At 36.0% G+C, this 19,909-nt stretch overlaps 1 protein-coding gene across 1 annotated transcript in view; it reads right to left on the bottom strand.

Moving 5' to 3' along the window:
• The window catches only part of KCNN2 (potassium calcium-activated channel subfamily N member 2), a 523,285-nt gene that overhangs the window by 446,552 nt on the left and 56,824 nt on the right, over positions 1 to 19,909 (bottom strand). Inside the window, exon 3 of the mRNA XM_058277220.1 lies at positions 3,833 to 3,901. The gene's annotated coding sequence lies outside the window, so the exon portion shown is untranslated. The remainder of the gene's footprint in view (positions 1 to 3,832; positions 3,902 to 19,909) is intronic.

The following is a 19,909-nucleotide window of genomic DNA, read 5'->3' as shown; positions in this document are numbered from 1 at the left end:
ACTTTTTCAGAAGTTACTTGACAAAATAAAAGAAGGTTCTCAAGCTTGGTCTTGCAGTCTTAGAAAATGATTCTATTTCACAATGATTATACCTATGTCTACATATGCAGTGAATTGGTCATTTATTTTCCTTCCACTTCCTGCCCAAACCTTCAAAATTGTATTTTCTCTATAAAGGTTTGGTTTTGCAAGACTGGTTTTATAAAATTTGATGCCTTCTAGGTCACTATGGTTTTTATTCTGGTAAGGCTCCCAGTTCTACAGTGACGTTTTAGGAAAGAGTTGTGGGGAATAGTTAACTAGGCTCTAACAAGTGAAGATAATAAAATATGGGAGGCATTGTCACCTACTCTGCTTTTTAAAAATAAAATAATTTTCTTATCTGTGTATTAGTGTGGTGGTTAGGCTATGTGTCAACTTAGCCAGGTAATTGTTTCCAGTTGTTTGGTCAAGCAAACACTGAGCTAAAGGTAATACAATGGCATTTGTGGGCTTTAGTCAGCAGTGAGTTTACTGCAGAGATGGCTAATTACATCTACATCAACCAGAGAGATTTTCATCAGCAGTGACACTTTATCCAATCAGTTAAATGCCTTTAATAGGGAAGTGATTTCAGCATTCAGAGAGAATTTCCCAGCTCATCTTTGGACAGTCAATGTCCCCCAGAAACTCATCAAGGACCTTCATTGGACTTTCATCAGAGCCCCTGGTTTGCAGCCTGCCTGTGGAACCTGGACTTGTGCATCACCAGGGTCATGAGAGAAACTCTTAAAAATTCTCGTACTATTTACAGATATCTCCTGTTGATTCTGTTTCCCTAGTGAACCCTGACTAATACAGCTTGGTACCAGGAGTGGTTCTTAAGGAAGAGAATCTTAAACATGGGAGGTCTGAGGTGGTTCTGGAGTTTTGCAATTGACTCTACTCCAGTTGGACTCAGAGGTACTAATGACTCCCTTTCCAGTAATGAAGAGGTAGCTAACAACTCATGGTGTGAGTTGGTGATGGAGATACGCAAAATATCGTCACTGGATTCCCCTACTTCCTCGTTTAAAAGAGGCAAGGATCTGGGCAAGAGTGTTCTCAACACTGAAACAGAGTTTTGAGGAGTCAAAAGGTATAAAGATGTTGGCTCATCCAAGATACACTGGATATAGTTACAAAAGAAAGAGATGAGCTAACTTCAAATTTGCAACTTAAACGCCATATGAATCAGCATCAGTCTCTGACTAAATGCTACCAATTCAGGGGGATAAGTTTAGAGCAAGATATAATGAAATAGTAACCTGTGACTATGACAATAATGCAGTTTCAGACCAAACCCTGGTCCTTGGACCACTGCATCCAAAAAATCTGTGATGTTTAATAAAAGTTCGAATGCTTGGGCTCCTCCCAGTCCCAGTGAATCATAATTTCTGGAGATAACTCCTAGCAACCTGAAACTTAGTTTCCCAGAGGATTCTTATTCTTAATATCAATTAATTTTGAGAATCACTAGTTTGGGTCTTATCCAAAGCTTGTAATCGCATGCCTGAGAATGAAAGGTCAATCTATAATCTATTAGGCAACATCCAGTTGACCTGCCAGCTGGCTTTATGACAGCCCTGAACACATATTCTCGAATTGTGGTCTCCAGACCACCAGCATCATCAAGAAAATTATTAGGCCATGATCCCAGACCTACTTAATCAAGATCTCTGAAAGTCGAGCCCGGAAATCTGTGTTATGACAAGCCCTGCAGGTGATTTTGATGTAAGCTAAAATTTAACAACCACAACTCCCTCATCTTCCACCTACAACTGAGCTAATTATCACTACTTACATATCTTGCTCATGCCAGTGAATATATTTGAATTTTAAAGGTACAGGGTCTGGGGATTGAACCCGAGTCCTCGCATGTGGGAAGCCAGCAGCACTCAACAACTGAGTTGGTTTTTTCATTTGTTTGCTTGTCATTTGTCTTGTTTTTTTTTTTAGGAGGCACTAGGGACCAAACCTGGAACCTCCAATGTGGGAAGTAGGTGCTCAATCACTTGATCCACATCTGTTCCCCTCCTGTTTGCTTCTTATATTTATAAAATGCAAATAAATGCACACAGTAAGGAAATTAAAGTAGCACAGACAACTACAAAATTAAAAGGAAAGACTCATCTCAGCCCCAACTCTGCCTCTCCAAAACTATCCACTGTTACCAGAGACACATATATAATTTCAGAAAAAATAATTTGTGTATACCTTTTTTATTAAAAAATTATAATTTTAATATATATTTTGCTTATACATTTCAAGAGGCTTAATTAAAACATATCACCAGTTCCCTCATAAGCACATAGCACTTATCTAGTATAGAGGTAGAGCTTCAACTTTAAATATATGGCAAATTAATAAAGAAAAAGGAGAACCACAAGTATAGTAGAAATTTTTAAAAATTAGAGCATTCTCTAGGCATTTCAATGTGAAGAAATTTTAAAATGAAATGAAATTGGTGAAATTCTAGAAAAACTATTTTTTTTTAATTCAAAAGAATTACTATATATTTCCATCAAAAAATTCTTTCAAATCATCAAGGAACAAATACTTCTCATGTTATATCATGCAAATTTCTGGGTCATAGAAAATATAGAAAAATTATAAAGCAAGTATTACTGTTATGAGAATCTGACAAACTTAGTTTAACAAAAATAAAATAAAACAAAAATTTTAAGTCACTGATGAACCCCACTTGTGAATAAAAATACAGAAATTCTCAATAAGACAGAAAAACTAATTCATCTGTACATTGAAAGAATAAAATACTAAGAGCAATGAGGTTTTATTCTTTTAATGACAGGAGTTTAATAGCAGGATATCTATTATAATTTATCATACTAAGTCCACTAGACTACAAACCCAAGAGGGCAGGAACTGGGACTTTTAAGGTTTTCTTATCACTGTATGTTCAGTGACAAGCATAATGCCTGGGAATAAATGGAATTGTAATGACTATTTCAATAAATGAATGAATGAATCAATAAATTATTTACCTCATCAATCAAAAACATCAAAGAAGGAAAACCATGATTATAAATAAATGTCCAAAGTAATTTGAAATAATTCAACATATAACTCCAGATAAAGAAAATATTTTTAAACTATGAATAAAAAAGTTGGCTCCATATGAAACAGGTGCAAAGTGTAAACCATAATGTAAACTATACACCACACTTACTGCTAATGCTTCAATATTTGGTCCTCAGTTGTAACAAATGTAGCACACTAATGAAAGATGTTAATGGCGGAAAATACGTGTGCAGAGATGGGGTATATAGGAATCCCCTATATTTTCTATGTAATTTTTATGTAATCTAAAATTTCTTTAAAAGTAAAGAAAAAATAATATGAAACAGAACATCTTTGTCTAACCATCAATATCATGCTGAACAGTAAATTAATGAACTTCTTATGCATAAGAAACAAGTCAAAAATGTTCATTATTTTAAAAGCCTTTTTGGAATTAAGCTAAGAAACAGAGGTATACCATTGAGAAGCTAAAGAAAATTATTAAAAGCCTTTTTGGAATTAAACTAAGGAACAAGAGGTATACTTTTGAGAAGCAAAAGAAAATTATTATTTGTACAACATTTCATTATTTATATAATCACAATGACAAATTAGGAAAAAATGGATCAATGATTGTATTTATGACTGAGAGAAATAATATAAAATATATTGATAGAACCATACCAAGAAATCATAACACAGATGAAAATTACAAATTCTGCTTTTGGCCAACCCAGACAAAGAAACTAAGTATATACTGCCAAGCAAAAATGGCGGAGGACTGAGGACTTACCACAGTCCCGTATTAGACATTCATGAACTTCCCTCAGGGCTAACTTTAATTGCTGAAAATTTCATGAACCTAATAAAAGAAGAAAGCAAATATGATCATTCATTAGCAACCAATTACCCTGGTATTCTGACAGCAATGATAATGTGAAATATATTTGATTTTGAAAAATAAAATTATAAGATAACTTGATTATATGAATGCAATATCATATAAACATTGTTATAAATGGGAACATAATGTATCATGACTTTTTTAAAGACTTTTTAAGACTGACTTGTGTGATTTGCCAGTTCAATTTTTATTAACTTGCAGTTAACTTGTAAGAAGTCTGGTACTGCCCATAGCAAAAATACAAGGAGCAGAGGAACTAGTAAAATGGATGCCATCAAAGAAGTTGATGTGCTTTTGCTCCCAGGTATTTTGTTTGGTCTGGCTCTTAGCTTTTGGATGTGAAGATGCCCTCATGTCAAACATCTTCCTTCCTATAACAAGTTCTTTTACATCAAAAGAATTATTTACATTGGTGGAGACCCAAAAAAATCTCTGAGGATGAACTGTGTGCAAGGCAATAAATAGGTTCTGTGGGGTATGCAAAGAGGAGGAGAACTTAGTTGCTGTCCTCTGAAATCTGACAAGCTTTAGTCAGGGTAAGGATTTATCCAAGATTACACGGTAGTATTATTGCTGATAGAGCATCTCCTAGAGTGAATAATTGTACTTGTGTTCAATAAATCTGTTGTAATTTAATGTGTTCATTAATGACTCAGAAGAGAATGTACAGTAAGTGACCTGGGCAAGCCACTTAACCTCTCCAGGCCTCCACCTTTTCTTAGCTTGTCTGTGTTCCTACCACTGGACTATTTCCATTCTACCCTTTCTCTTCACCATGAAGAACTTGCAGTTATCTTCTGCCTGAACTCTTTTTCTCTCTCTTCCCTTCCTTTCCCTTTCACCGAACTGTCTTTTCATTCAGGTCTCACTATAGACGTAGTTTATTTTCTCTGAGAGTAACCTGTCATGTTGCTGTTATTACTGCTGTATATTTTGCCCATTCATGTGTATATTTTCTTCTCTAGACTGAGAAGTTTCAGAAGTCTGGGACTGTTAGGTCTTCTTCACTATTTCATCCCCAGAACTAGGGCATTGTAAACAAATGTCCTGCAGTTTGTTCTCTACAAACCATAGCTAGTGCTCTTTGCATAGACCATTATTTGAATGGTTCCCCTGGAGAGGTACAGTGTACAACCTTTACTACCTATACCACAGCCCTGACTGGGACAGTGCCTGATGTAAAATCCTTAAATATTTGTGGGATGACTGAATGGTAAATCACTCCCTAAAATCCTTCCTAATTCTAAAATTCTATGGCTATTCATAAAATTTACAGAATAACCAGTTGGTTATAAATGACAAAAAATACCAAGCAAATTACATCCAGAAAACATACATGTGCATCAAATAATATCCAGTTTAAATGTATAGGCATACTTGGTTTTAAAAATCCAACCATACGAAGTAAGTTATAGTAACAGTGAAAGAAACAGTAAACAGATATCTGCATTTACAATAAATAATGAAGATATTACACAGACAATTTCAGTACTTATTTATGTTGAGACATTATAAAATATTTTAGGCTTAGCTTAAACTTCTCCTCCATAGATGCAGAATCCATAATTTCTATAAGGAGACCTTGTTCCTCTCATTTAGATCTCGGTTCTAGTTATTTCATCATCAGTGGGGCTAATTGCTTCCAGGCTCTTTCAGTGGCAAGAACACATACATACAATATACATATATACATAAATATTCCTACTGATACATTTAAAGAGAGGATTCTTCTTTTCTCATTCCATATATCATTATCCTTCCTCAACAGTGAGAACCCTGGTTTCCTAGAGTAACAATATATTTAATGATTTGAATTATTCTATAATACACACAAAATTCAGCTATAGCACATAATGCACCCATGCTTGGTAACACAACAAACTTACCAATTTAATACTTCTTTGGAATTTATTTTGTTCTTAGACTATATGACTGTAAAGGAAATATATTCAGAGTTCCATATGTAATAGCTACGTGGGCTCTTCTTTTTTTCTTCTTTGTGGTTATGCTATCAGTTTAATATATATTTAGGGTAGTTTAATTTTAGGGATTTTCCTCAACCTTCCAAATTTAAAAATATCTAGAAAAAATTAATTTATAAAAAAGCAGAGTGGAATTGTAAATGTTCTCCATTGTACGTCATTCGCACCATATACCTTAATTGTCCAGAGATTGTCCCTTCACAGAGCTCAATCAATAATTAGGACCTTAAGTTTTTAAGGAAGTAGTAAATTACATTAAAGGAATTCTGATGCAGAAAGCAAAGCTGGGAATGTGAAATCAACCTTAGAAAAATTTCAATCTGCAATGGTCAAAACAGATTTTTATAAACAGTCTTTTGTGACTAAACTATTTCCTTAAAATTCACTTACAGAGAAGCTCTTTCTCCAGCAAAGTCAAATTGGGACATATTACTGTACTTAACCTTTGAGAATTACATTACTTGTTCCTTTTCTTTTCTTGTTCACAAAATGTGGAAGTATTTTCCCTGAATTCTAAATGCAGTGTTCTATTTAAGTTTGCAGAATGGCCTGGGGCTGTCTGGGGACATGTACTGCAGCCAATGCCTATTTCAACAAGTGGGAGTGAATCCATCCTTCCACCCTCACTAGTCTAATACAGAGTGTCCTTTGAAAGACTCTGTAATGGTGGAGGCACAATTTAAGATGAGTTGGTTAACTTGGATCCAGCCAACTCACTTTCAGAATTATATTTCAAATGATTCAGGTCTTCTGGGTAAGGTGCTATTGAAAATCCATTCTGAAATGAAGACCTGGAGTGTGGGAATCTGGTCTTGAGAGAAGGCCAGTAAAGAGTGTCACAATAAAGCCAGGAAGCCACACAGCTATACAGATATCCATCTGCTAGGGCGAGAGCAGCACAGAGCTTATGTAGTCAGAGCAGCAAACTCTCTGGGGAAAAAAAACAAACTCTCCCCCGACAAAACAAGAAAAAATAAGACAAAAAAAAAAACAACACTTTTTTTGAGCACCACGGTAACTGACAGGCATAAAGGTTAATTGAAATGAGAATAGATTTTATTCAAGTTCTCTCTCTTCCACCAGAAATAGAAGGGCTATTTAACCTCATATAACCTCAGCTTTTCATTTGTAAAATGAGTCAAAAATATATGTAATGGAAAAGACTCATTAGATTACAAGAGACAAAAACCCATCTTAAAGTAGTTTAAGGAAAAAGGAATTTCTCAGCTCAAGTATTTCCAGTTTGGCTAGCTCCAAGGGCAAGGACTGGGAAGTCTTATCTCCTAATTTTAACCTCTGCTCTTCTCAGTGTGTCGACCTCTTTCTCTTTACTCTAACAACTTTGATGTTACAAGCAGCTCCAAATGTGTATCTGCCTAGTAACATGACCCCAAAGACAAGAAGGCATTTTCCCTCATTAATTTTAGCAGAAAATTGCCAGGAAGGGCTTATAGAGCCCAGTAGAATCACACGCAATTTCTTAACTGAGACTAAAAGGAGGTGAGGGTGATTACTTTAACTGAGCAGAGCCTGTATCCAGAGGACCATGAGAGTTTATTAGACCCACATGAAGTTTGGCAGGGATTCCCCAGAGGAAAGCTGGAACTCAGTTACTGGTATCAGAGGAAGGGGAATGGAAAAAGGTGCTAAGCAGAGAAAAGAGTAGGTATCACAGGTTTCTACACTATCATTCTCAGGCTAGAGATATGAGGATTAAAACAATAATGTGAAGTCCCGGCTGGCATTTTGAGAATAGCACCTCCATATGTCCCTGTACGCTTTGACAGGATGCACAGTAGAGAGGAGAGCATTGTACGTCTAAATATTCTATATCTGGCATGGAGGCAGGGAGATCATCCAAGTTTCTAGAGGTTTCAAAGTACAGAGCTTCTGTATGCCCTAGACTGGGCAAGAAAGAAATAACAATAACAAAATGTGGGAAGGCTTCACTATGCGCCAAGTATTTTTTAAAGAACTTTATATGGTCTTATACCAGTTAGTCCTCTCAGAAATCCTATCAGTAGATACTATCATTATTCCCTTTTAAGATCAAGAAACTGAGGCCAAGGAAAATTAAGAAATTTCTCAAGGATACATACTGCTAAGTGGTAGAACTAAGCAATGGGTATGCAAAGTCCTTTAATAATAATAATAATAATAATAATATGTGAAAAATACTTTACAAACTATGAAACTCTTTTCCAGTGTTCCTTATTCAGTTTATACATAGTATATCTACATTCATGAACTGTATGGATATACTAAGTGTGGTGTAAAGAAAAAGTACATTATGGGAGAGTTTTTGAACATTGTCACAGAGTGTCTTGCTAAGGTGATAACCTTTTGATTCTCAACATGCCTTCAGATTTGGAGTTAAAAGTATCATCACACTTATTTAAATTTGGCTAATGGAAGAATTCCTTCTGAGGAAAGGTTAAGACATATTTAGATTAATTACAGAGGGAAGCTTAGGACTTTCTTTCCTGAATAAATTTAATAAGAGAAGGCACAAATAGACAGTAATGGTTATGGACACAGTCTTTCCTATGGAACACATAAACCTGTGAAGATTTTGCCAGTCCTCCAATTAGATATAATTATCCATGTCTGTTCTCTGCAAAGGAACAATAGTGCTTCCTCTCCTTAGTCTGTAAATGTACTGGTACATTTCTTTCTGTCCATTTTAACCCACATTTGTGATAGTTCATTGTAACATAGAAGATAGCTTAGGAGAATAAAAATATCCTAATTATTTTTTTCTCACACTCAAGGCTGCCTGACCATTGTACAACTTTACTTGGGGATTTTCCTGAATCTTTACCAATCAACTCATATAGCATAATAAGAAATACCACCATTTAAATTTTAGGACATGAAAAGTCTATGTAACTGCCTTTGCCCTAAATATATTAAAATACCTGGGGTGACAGCACAGGATAGTCAAGAATCTGAGATTTAGCTATCCTTATTTGATTAAGGGATTTCCACTTATTCAAGCCCTCCAGTTTTTCTTGGGATACACCTATGAGAATAAATATCCACTCCTCCCCAACCTCATAAACAAAGAAAATATTATAAAACATTAATACAATTAATAAAGGTATTAAGAAACATTTTTAACAAAGTTATAAACTCAGGTCCTGATTTGTACTTAGAGTACATAAAAGGGAAGTCAGAAAATTCTAGAAGTTTTCTCATTCAAAGTCTTCTACCACTCTATTCCTGGGAACAACAGTTTAATCCACAGTGTGTCCCACTAAGCACAAACCAAAGAAAAAGAAAAAGAAAAAGTGGAAATTCTATTGCCCCAGTTTTATGCTTAAGGCACCTTCTAGACCGCAGTTCAGGCAGGGGAAGTCCGAGAAAAAAATACCATTTTCTCTAGCTAATCTAGAGATTGGAATTTAGGCATAGACAGCTAGAATTGGTAACTTAGACTGCAAAGAGTTTCATAAGTCTGCATAAAGGTCCTCCTGAGTTTTGGCTGAATATTATCAGCATATATGCAAGATGACATTCCACAAGGTCTGACAAAGAACAAGTATGGGTACAGAAAAACTCCTCAGTTTCTCCAAGTTAAACAACTACTGGAGCTCCCACAACATTGGGTGAGAACCAGTCCTGATAAGCCAGAGTGAAAGGAGCACGCTGAACACCCTGAGGCACTCATCTTGGGAGTAGAGCTAAACCAGACCTGAAAATCCTACAGTTTAAGAGTAAGGAGTAGGGACAAACTACCCCTAGAATAAGGACTGTTCTAGATCTACCCTAACAAAACTCAGTGATAAGTCTCAAAAGGATCAAGCTCAACCATGAGTAATAAACTACCTGTCAGAACCAAAATCAATTGTGTTTAAAGGAAGACAACAAAATCCAGACACATTGATAACATAATATTCATACCTTCTGGCATCTAATAAAAATTAGATATGAAAAGATGTGAAAAGAATCAGAAAAATGTTACTGACTACCAGGGGAAATTTCAGTTGATAAAAACAGATTCCAAAATAACAAAGAGAATGAAATTAGCAGACAAGACTTAAAGCACCTACTATAAGTATGTTTAATGATGTATAGGAAAACATGAATATAGTGAGAAAATAAAAAATAATTGATATTACAATATTTAAAATAAAAAATTCACTGGGTGATTTTAACAGCAGATCAGACCCCGCAGAAGAAAAGAACAAAGTATTTGAAGACAAGGAAATAGATAACAATCAAACATTTACAAAGAGCCAAAAAAGGCAGAAAAAAGTGAACAGAGCTTCAGTGACCAGGGGAATAATAACAAGTAGTCTAACTTACACATCATTGGAACTGCAAAGGACAGAAATGAGAAATTGCAGCAAAAATGTTTGAACAAATAATTACTGAATATTTTCCAAATTTGAGGAAAAGTAGAAATCTACAGATCCAAGAAGCGCAACAAAATACAAGCAGGATAAACTTAAAGAGAACTACCCAAAGCACATCATAATGATATTGCTGAAAATAATGAAGAAAAAATTTTAAATGTTCCAGAGATGAGAGCACATCATGTTGTTTGTGACTAGCAGAACTATTATATGGGTATGACAGTGGTTGAAAGGGAAAATCTAAGGTTATGTATGTTACTAGATGAAAACTAAAAAATGTAATTTGGAACTGAAAACATAGTGAAACCTTATGGAAAATACTACCTATATAAGGAGATACTGCCTATATAAGACTGTTTTTACAAAATATAAATACAAATAAATTGGAAAAAAGAAAACAGAATAGAAGCTGTGTATGGCAGGGGAAGCATACAGAGATTGAGAGGTGATGAGTTTTTTTGTTTGGTCAGCTGGTTTTGTCTTTTAGTATTGTTGTTATTGTTGCTGGAATAATGAAGATGCCTTAGGAATAACTGGAATGATGAATGCACAGCTATATGAGTTTACCGAATGTCACTGATTGTACACTTTGGATGGATTTATGCTTTATTATTATGTGTCAATAAAACTGCTCTGTTAAAAAAATGTTCCAGAGAAACAAGACATATTAATTTTAGGGGACAAAGAAAATAATTAAAGCCAACTTCATTTCAGAAACAATGCAAGCCATAACACAATGAAACAATATTTTTAAAGTACTAAAAGAAAAAAAACTGTGAGCCTAGAATTTTATATCACTGAAACTGTCCTTCAAAACTAAAGGTGAAATAAAGATATTTTTGGACAAAAATAAAAGTCAAAGGAATCCACTGCCAGCAGATCTGGACTAAAGAAAAATTTAAGATGTCTTACTGAAGGAAAATTATTTAAGATAGAATCTGGAAGCTCAAAAAACAATAACTCTGTTAATAAGCATGAGTTTATAATCTGTGGAGAAAGAAAATATACAATAACTTTAACATGAGGGATGAGAAAGGAAAAATGTAAGTATATTATTGTACAGTTCTTGACTTATGTGAGAATGGTATGCAATTATTTGAAGGTAGACTGTGATGAGTTAAACATATATATTGTAATCTTAATAGCAAACAAGTATACAAAAATATTATGTAGCAAAAAAAAATCATACAAAGAAATATAATTAGTAGGCCAATAGAAAAGATAAAATGGGATACTAAAAGTATTTAATTATTCCAAAAGAAGGCAGGAAAAAAAGAAAAAGAGAAACAAAAATGATAAAAACAAATAGTAAAATGGTTAGCTTATATAGAAATATATTACTTAATTAGACTGGACTAATAAAGTAAAATTAAAAATTAGAGATTTTCAAACTGTATTAAAAATCAGGATAAAACTAAATACTGTCTACAAGAAATTTATTTTTAAAAACTCATAGAGTTTGGGGAGGAAGAGACAATTGGGCACAAACTTCAGCTACTGATTAGTAAATTCAGTGGGCTAAAGTATAATCCTAAGAACAGTAAAGTCGGAACCTGTCCAAGTCAGAAAGAGGTCAGTAACTGCCATTTTAACCCCACCTCTGGCAGGAGGGGAAGCAGGGCAGACTGAAAATCACAGCGACAGTAGGGATCAGTTTCTTTCACCCAGATCAGCCTGCAGCACTAGCCTAGGCTTAAGCCCCACCTCTGGCAGGGAAGAAGCTGAAAAGATCCTGCACCAGCCTCTCCGGGTAACTGCAGGTACATTTGGCTGGCACACATTGAATACTCAAAAGTCTACCCAGGGCAACTGTGAAACTGCATGGCATAGATTCCTGCCCACACCTGCAGCAACATCCCTGCCCCAGGCATAGGAGAAGGGAGTTTGAAGCTTCATCAGTCTCTCTGGGCAACTACAGTCTAGGCCTACACAACTTGGATTATTACTCATGACTGTGGCTCTGTTCCTGCCCAAAGCAAAGGAGAAAGTTGGAAGAAGCTTCATCAGTTCCTGGGGCAATGAGGGCAGCCTAAGCCTCCACAGGTTACAGCACCAACTACATCCTTGGCTCCTACTACACAACTAGCAAGGGAGAAAGGGCAAGGAAGCCCTAACCTAAAGAGAGAAACAGCACCCAGAAAAAATACATGTATTAATAGTAAGCGAGATCCCAAAAAATTATAGTCCACAAGAAAGAGGAAGATGTGGCCCAGTTAAAGGAACAATATAAGCTTGGAGATGACTTAAAGGAGTTGAGACAATTAATCATAGATGTTCAAACAAATCTCCTTAATAAATTCAATGAGACAGCTAATGAGACTAAGTATATTAAAAAGACATTGGATGAGCACAAAGAAGAACTTGAAAGCATGCATACAAAAATAGCAGATCTTATGGGAATGAAATGAAATAAATGAACTTTAAAATACACTGGAATCATATAATAGGAGATTTGAGGAGGCAGAAGAAAGGATTGGTGAGCTCAAAGAAATGGCCTCTGAAAGTGAACCTACAAAAGAACAGATGAAAAAAAGAATGGAAAAAAATTGAACAAGGTCTCAGAGAACTAAATAACAGCAAGAGGCATGTAAACATGCATGTCATGAAAGTGTCCCAGAAGAAGGGAAAATGGGCAGAGGAATATTTGAAGAAATAATGGTAGAAAATTTCACAACCCTACTGAAGGACTAAGATCTCTGTGTTCAAGAAGCACAATGTAATAAAGCACATCCTAATAAATCCAAATAGACCAACCTTGAGACACATACTAATCAGAATCTGAAATGCCAAAGACAAAGAGAATTCTGAGAGCAGCATGAGAAAAGCAATGCATAACATATAAGGGATACTCAATAGGATTAAAGGCCTATTTCTCATCAGAAACCATGGAGGCAAGCAGGCAGTGGTATGATATATTTAAGATACTGCAAGAGAAAAACTTCCAGCCAAGAAGCATATTCAGCAAGATAGTTTTTCAGAAATGAAGGCAAGATTAGAATATTCACAGATAAACAGAAACCAAGAGAATTTCTAACCGAGACCAGATTTTCAGGAAATACTAAAAGGTGTGCTGGAGCCCTCAAAGAAAAGACAGGAAAGAAGCGGCCTTGGCCCAATGGATAGGGCATCCGCCTACCACATGGGAGGTCCGCAGTTAAAACCCCAGGCCTCCTTGACCCATGTGAAGCTGGCCCATGCGCAGTGTTGATGCATGCAAGGAGTGCCATGCCATGCAGGGGTGTCCCCCACGTAGGGGAGCCCCACGCGCCGGGAGTATACACTGTAAGGAGAGCCACCCAGCGCGAAAGAAAGTGCAGCCGGTCCAAGAATGGCACCACACACACGGAGAGCTGACACAAGATGACACAACAAAAAGAAACACAGATTCCCGGTGCCGCTGATAAGGATAGAAGTGGTCACAGAAGAACACACAGCAAATGGACACAGAAAGCAGACAACTGGGGGGGGGGGAGGGGAGAGAAGTAAATAAATATTTTTTTAAAAAGACAGGAAAGAGAGGCTTGTAAGAGTCTAGAAATGAAGATTGTATCAGTAAAAGTAACTAAAAGTATCAAAAGAATGGTGAAAATAAAATATGATAGATAAAACCCAAATATTTAGTAATAAACTTAACCAATGATACAAAGCACTTGTATTCAGAAAACTAAAATTCATTGTTTAAAAATATTTAAATAATTGGAAGAACATTCCATGCTCATGGATTGGAAGACTAAATATCATTAAGATGTCAATTCTACTAAAATTCATATACAGATTTAATGCAATACCAACAAAAATTCCACCAGCACTTTTAGATAAATGGTAAGCGTGATTATCAAATTTATTTGGAAGAGGTCCTGAATAACCAGAAACATCTTAAAAAGAAAAAGCGAATTTGGAGGACTCTCACTTATGGACTTTAAATCATATTACCTAGCTACAGTGATAAAAAACAGCATGGTATTGGCATAAAGACAGACATGTAGACTAATGGAACTGAATTCATGTTGACCATAGGGTCAAGTGATTTTTGACAAGCCTGTCGAACCCACCCAGCTTGGCTAGAATAGGCCAAGAAATGGTGGTGAAAAACTGGATATCCATAGCCAAAAGGATAGAGGACCCCTATCTCACACCTTACACAAAAATTAACTTAAAAGGGAACTAAAACCTAAATATAAAAGAAACAAAAAGCTTCTAGAAGAAAATATAGGAAAATATCTTTAAGACCTGGTGGTAGGTGGTAGATTCTTAAAGGAGGTAAGAGGAGGACTCAGATGGACTACTGATATTTAATGTATGTAGAACTTTAATTAACTTTACTGTAAAAGAGTGGAAATGTATGAAGTTGATGATAACACATTATACTGAGTATAGCTGGTTTATAAATGGTCAGGCTGAAAAAGGTAGTCTGGGAACATAAATGCCAATTGGCAGAAAGCTAGAGAATAATCAAGGGACTAAATAACACAGAAAAACCAGAGGTGGGTGATCATTGTGGTTGATGTCACAGATGTGAAAATGTCCTTTGTGAGCTAAAGCAGATGTACATCACTATTGCATGGTGGTGGGAAAGTGAAAAAGCATTGGAAAATACAACTGGAGTGACCTATGAACTGTGGTTAACAGTAATAATGCAATATTCGTGCATCTATGCCAAAGATGTACTGTGTTGATAATGGAGAAGTATGGAAAAAGTGTGCCAAATGTATGCTATAGACCTGGTAATAACCTGATGATATTATCTCATAATCTGTAAAATGTTCCACCACAGTGTGGTGTGTTGTTAAAGGGGTATGGTATGGGAATTCTGCACAGGTACATGATCGTTCTGTAAATTTACAGCTTCTGTCATAAAATTATATTTAAAAAATTATAATAGCTTAGGTTGGGAGAAAAATACACCAAATGTAATATAAGGACTATAGTTAGTAGTAAGATTTGAACAATATTCTTTCATAATTTTGTAACAAATATCACAATAATGCAAAATGTTGGTGGAGGTTGATGTATGGGACCCCTGTATGACCTTATGAATGTTTGCTTTGTAAGTTTACAACTTTTCAATACCTTATTGTTTTATGTATGTTCATGTATAAAGATATAAAAATAATAATAATAATAGAGTGGGCTGGGGGAAAAATACACCAAATGTAAGATACTTTCGTTGGTAGTAATATTTTGAGGGTGTTCTATAATCACTAGTTAAAAATGTTTCACAACAATGCAAGGTAGTGTTGGCAGGGTGAGGTATGAGAGCCCTGTATGATGTTACATATGTTTGTTTTGTAAGTTCACAACTATTATTATACACTTATTGTTTATATATGTTTATGTATTAGTGATATGCTTCAATAAATTTTTTGAAAAATGAAAAAAACAAACTTATGGGATGAAGTAAAAGAAGTGTTGAGAGGGAAACTAAGAGTTGTAAATGCTACATTAAAATAGAAGAAAGACCTAAAATCAAAGGCCTACATGGACATCTGGAGAAACTAGAAAAAGAACAGCAAACTAATCCCAAAGTAAGTGAAAGAAAGAAATAACAAAGATTAGAGCAGAAGTAAATGAAATTGAGAATAAAATAAACAATAGAAAGAATTAACAAAACCAAAAGCTGGGTTTCTTTAAGATTATTAAAATTGATAAACCCTTAGCCAGACTAATAAAAACAGAGAACATTCAAATAAATAAATTAGAAATGAGAGATGGGACATCACCACTGACCACATAAAGGGTGTCATGAAAGGATATAATGAAAAATGGTATGCCAACAAGTTGAACAATTTAGATGAAATGGATGAATTTATAGAAACACATGTACAACCTACACTGACAAAAGAAAAAACAGAAAACCTCAACAGACCAATCATAAGTAATGAGATTAAATTAGTCATCAAAAACATCCCAAACAAGCAAAGTCCAGGACCAAATGACATCACAGGTGAATTCTACCAGTTATTCCAAAAAGAACTAACACCAGTCCTGTTCAAACTCATACACACAATTGAAGCAGAGGGAACATTACCTAACTCATTATATGATTCCAACATCATGTTAATACCTAAGTCACTTACATATGCTACAAGAAAAGAAAATAACAAACCAATATCTCTAATGAACTTAGATGCAAAAATCCTCAATGAAATACTAGCAAACAGAAACCAACAACACCACATCAAATGAATTATACACCATGATCCCGTGGATTTTATCTCAGGTATGCAAGATGGTTCAACATAAGAAAATCAGTGAATGTAATATACCATATTAACAAATCAAAACAGAAAAATTACATGATTCATCTCTTAGAAAAGGAATTCAACAAAATTCAACATCCTTTCTTTATAAAAAGTATTTCAAAGGATAGGAATAGAAGGAGACTTCCTCAACATGAAAACAGACATATATGAAAAACCCACAGCTAGCATCATACTCAATGATGAAAGCTAAAGGTTTTACCTCTAAGCTCTGGAACAAGACAAGAACACCCACTGTCAACACTCTTATTCAATATTATGTTACAATTTCTAGCTAGAGCACTTAGGCAAGAAAAAGACACAAAAGACATACAAATTGGAAAGGAAGAAGTAAAACTCACTATTTGTTGATGACATGATCCGATTATGTAGAAAGTCCTGAAAAATTCTAAACAAAGCTACTAGAACTGATAAATGCATTCAGAAAAGTGGCACAATATAAGTTCAACGCAACTCTACTGACACAATAAACAGTAGCATTTTTTACACTAAATGAGCAATCTGAGAAGGAAATCAAGAAAAAAATCCATATACAGTAGCAACTAAAAGAATCAAACATCTAGGAATAAACCCAACTAAAGATGGAAAGAACTTGTACAAAGAAAACTACACAACATTGCTAAAAGAAATTAAAGACAACCTAAATAAATGGAAGGATATTCCATGTTCATGCATTGGAAGACTAAATATCATTAGGATGTCAATTCTACACAAATTGATTTACAGATTCAATGCAATCCCAATCAAAATTCCAAGAGCTTACTTTGCAGAATTTGAACAGAGAATTACCACATTTATTTGGAATGTTAAGGGGCCTTGATTAGACAAAAACATCTCAAAAAATAAAAACATATTTGGAGGACTCATGATACCTGACCTTAAAGAATACTACAAAGCTAAAGATGTCAAAATGGCATGTTATTGGCACAAGGATATACATATTGACCAATGGAACTGAACTGTTCAGAAATAGACTCTCACATTTATGGCCAACAGATATTTAACAAGGCTGGTCACCCAACTAGGACAGAAGAGTCTCTTCAACAAATCATGCTGGGAACTGGATACCTAAATCCAAAAGAATGGAAGAGGATCCCTATTTCATTCCCTATACAAAAAGTAACTCAAGATGGATCAAAGACATAAATATAAGAGCCAGAACCATAAAGCTCCTAGAAGATAATACAGGGAAGCATCTACATGATCTTATGTTAGGCAATGGTTTCATATACTTTACACACAGTGTGAGCAACATAAGAATAAATAGATAAATGGGACATCCTCAAATTTTAAAAAGTTTGTGCTTCAAAGGAGTTTGTCAAGAAAGTGAAACAGCAGACTACTCAATGGAAGAAAATATTTGGGAACCAGTTATCCAATAAGGGTCTAATATCCAGGATGTATAAAGAAATCCTACAATTGAAAAATAAAATGACAAACAACCCATTTAAAAAATGGGTAGGCACCTTTTTTTTTCTTTTTTTTTATTGATTTTGTAAAAATATTACATTAAAAGAAAATATGAGGTCCCATTCAACCCCACCACCCCCACCCCACCACTTCCCCTGCCCCAGCAACATTCACTCCCATCATCATGACACATTCATTGCATTTGGTAAGTACATCTCTGGGCATCTCTGTACCTCATGGTAAATGGTCCACATCATGGCCCGTACTCTCCCCCATTCCATCCAGTGGGCCCTGGGTGGATTTACAATGTCCGGTGATTGCCCCTGAAGCACCGTCCAGGGCAACTACAAGTCCCAAAGGCACCTCCACATCTCATCTCTTCCTGCCATTCCCCATATCCATCAGCCACCATGTCCACTTTTCCCACTCCAGTACCACCTTTTCTCTGTGGACCTTGGATTGGTTGTGTCCGTTGCACCTCTATGTCAAGAGGAGGCTCAGATTCCACATGGATACTGGATGCAATCCTCCTGCTTTCAGTTGTAGGCTCTCTAGGCTCCATGGTGTGGTGGTTGTCCTTCTTCATCTCCATCTTAGTTAGAGTGAGGTGAGTCCAATAAATCCGATTGTAGGAGCTGGAGTCTGTTGAGGCTCAGGGCCTGGCTATCATATTGTCACTCCAGATATTCAAATCCCCTAATTATATCTTAAACCCCAACACCAACTACAATTCCAGTAAAGTAGCATGAAAGTCTTATGAAAAGAGATCCCATCTGAGTCCAGTTTCATCACGCAGAAACACCAGCTCCAAAGAAGGGCCATCTGACATGGCAGTGAACCCCTTCTGCCATGACCATAGAACCCGTGGGTCTCTTTAGCCCTCCAAGGAACCAATACCTGGGGATTGTATCTACTTTATCTGTCTCTTAGACTCTGCTCAGTTCTGCATAAGGGCAATCCTTCTGACAGCCTCCAGACTCTTTTTTAGAGACTCATAGCCATATAAACTCATTTCTCCGTTCCTTTTCCCCCTTACATTAGGTCAAACAGCATTTTAAAGTCATGTTATTATATGTAGACAGGGATATTCTGCTGATCCGCATCGAACCTTCAGTTCAAGGTCATTTTCCAGTTGCATCATCAGTTGGTAGTTGATAGTGATCCCTCGGTGCCAGGGAGGCTTATCCCCGGGGTCATGTCCCATGCTGGGGGGAAGGCAGTGCATTTACATGCTGAGTTTGGCTTCGAGACTGGCCACATTTGAGTAACATGAAGGCTGTCAGGAGGAAATTCCCAGGCACAGTGCTGCTCTAGGCCTTGTTCTTATTTCAGGCATATAGGCTCACAAGCATAGTCATTAGTATCAGGGGCTCCCTGTTGGACCCTCATTTCTTCCCGGTCCTTGCCGCTGCACCTGGGGGACTGCCGCTGCTCCCCTAGGAACCACGACAGAGCACCCCTGGCCAGGAACCCAGTACCCTCCCAGCTATAGTTTTTAATTGTTGCCACTATGAGTATATCCAAACATTACCATGCACCCTGGACATATGCCCTGTATAGCTCCCTGTCAGCCATATATCTCCTGTCAATAGTATCCTATACCAGTATTCCTCCGCTGCCATTGTTGAACCACTCTGTGATCCAGAACTTCCTGAAAATTGAAGCCCAATATAATGTCAGGATCCCTTACTAGCAAAATGGCATATAGCGATGGGTTTAAAGGTTAGATATAGAATACGTGTTGACTTGGAAAAATTCTACATCTTTTTCTTTTTTTTTTTCCCTAATTATTGAATTTCTCTTCACAAGAGCCCTAGAAAACAGCAATTCATAAATACAATATACAGCACTCCCACACATCCACCACAAAACCTTTTCCCTTCCACAGCGATACTCTTACAACCTATTCACATCATATTTACTTAAAGTGATGTACAGAGTCTGAGACAATAGCTT

Source organism: Dasypus novemcinctus, chromosome 2 (assembly GCF_030445035.2).
Source record: "Dasypus novemcinctus isolate mDasNov1 chromosome 2, mDasNov1.1.hap2, whole genome shotgun sequence".
Classification (NCBI taxonomy): Eukaryota; Metazoa; Chordata; class Mammalia; order Cingulata; family Dasypodidae; genus Dasypus; species Dasypus novemcinctus.
This window is presented reverse-complemented; position numbering and strand designations above follow the sequence as displayed.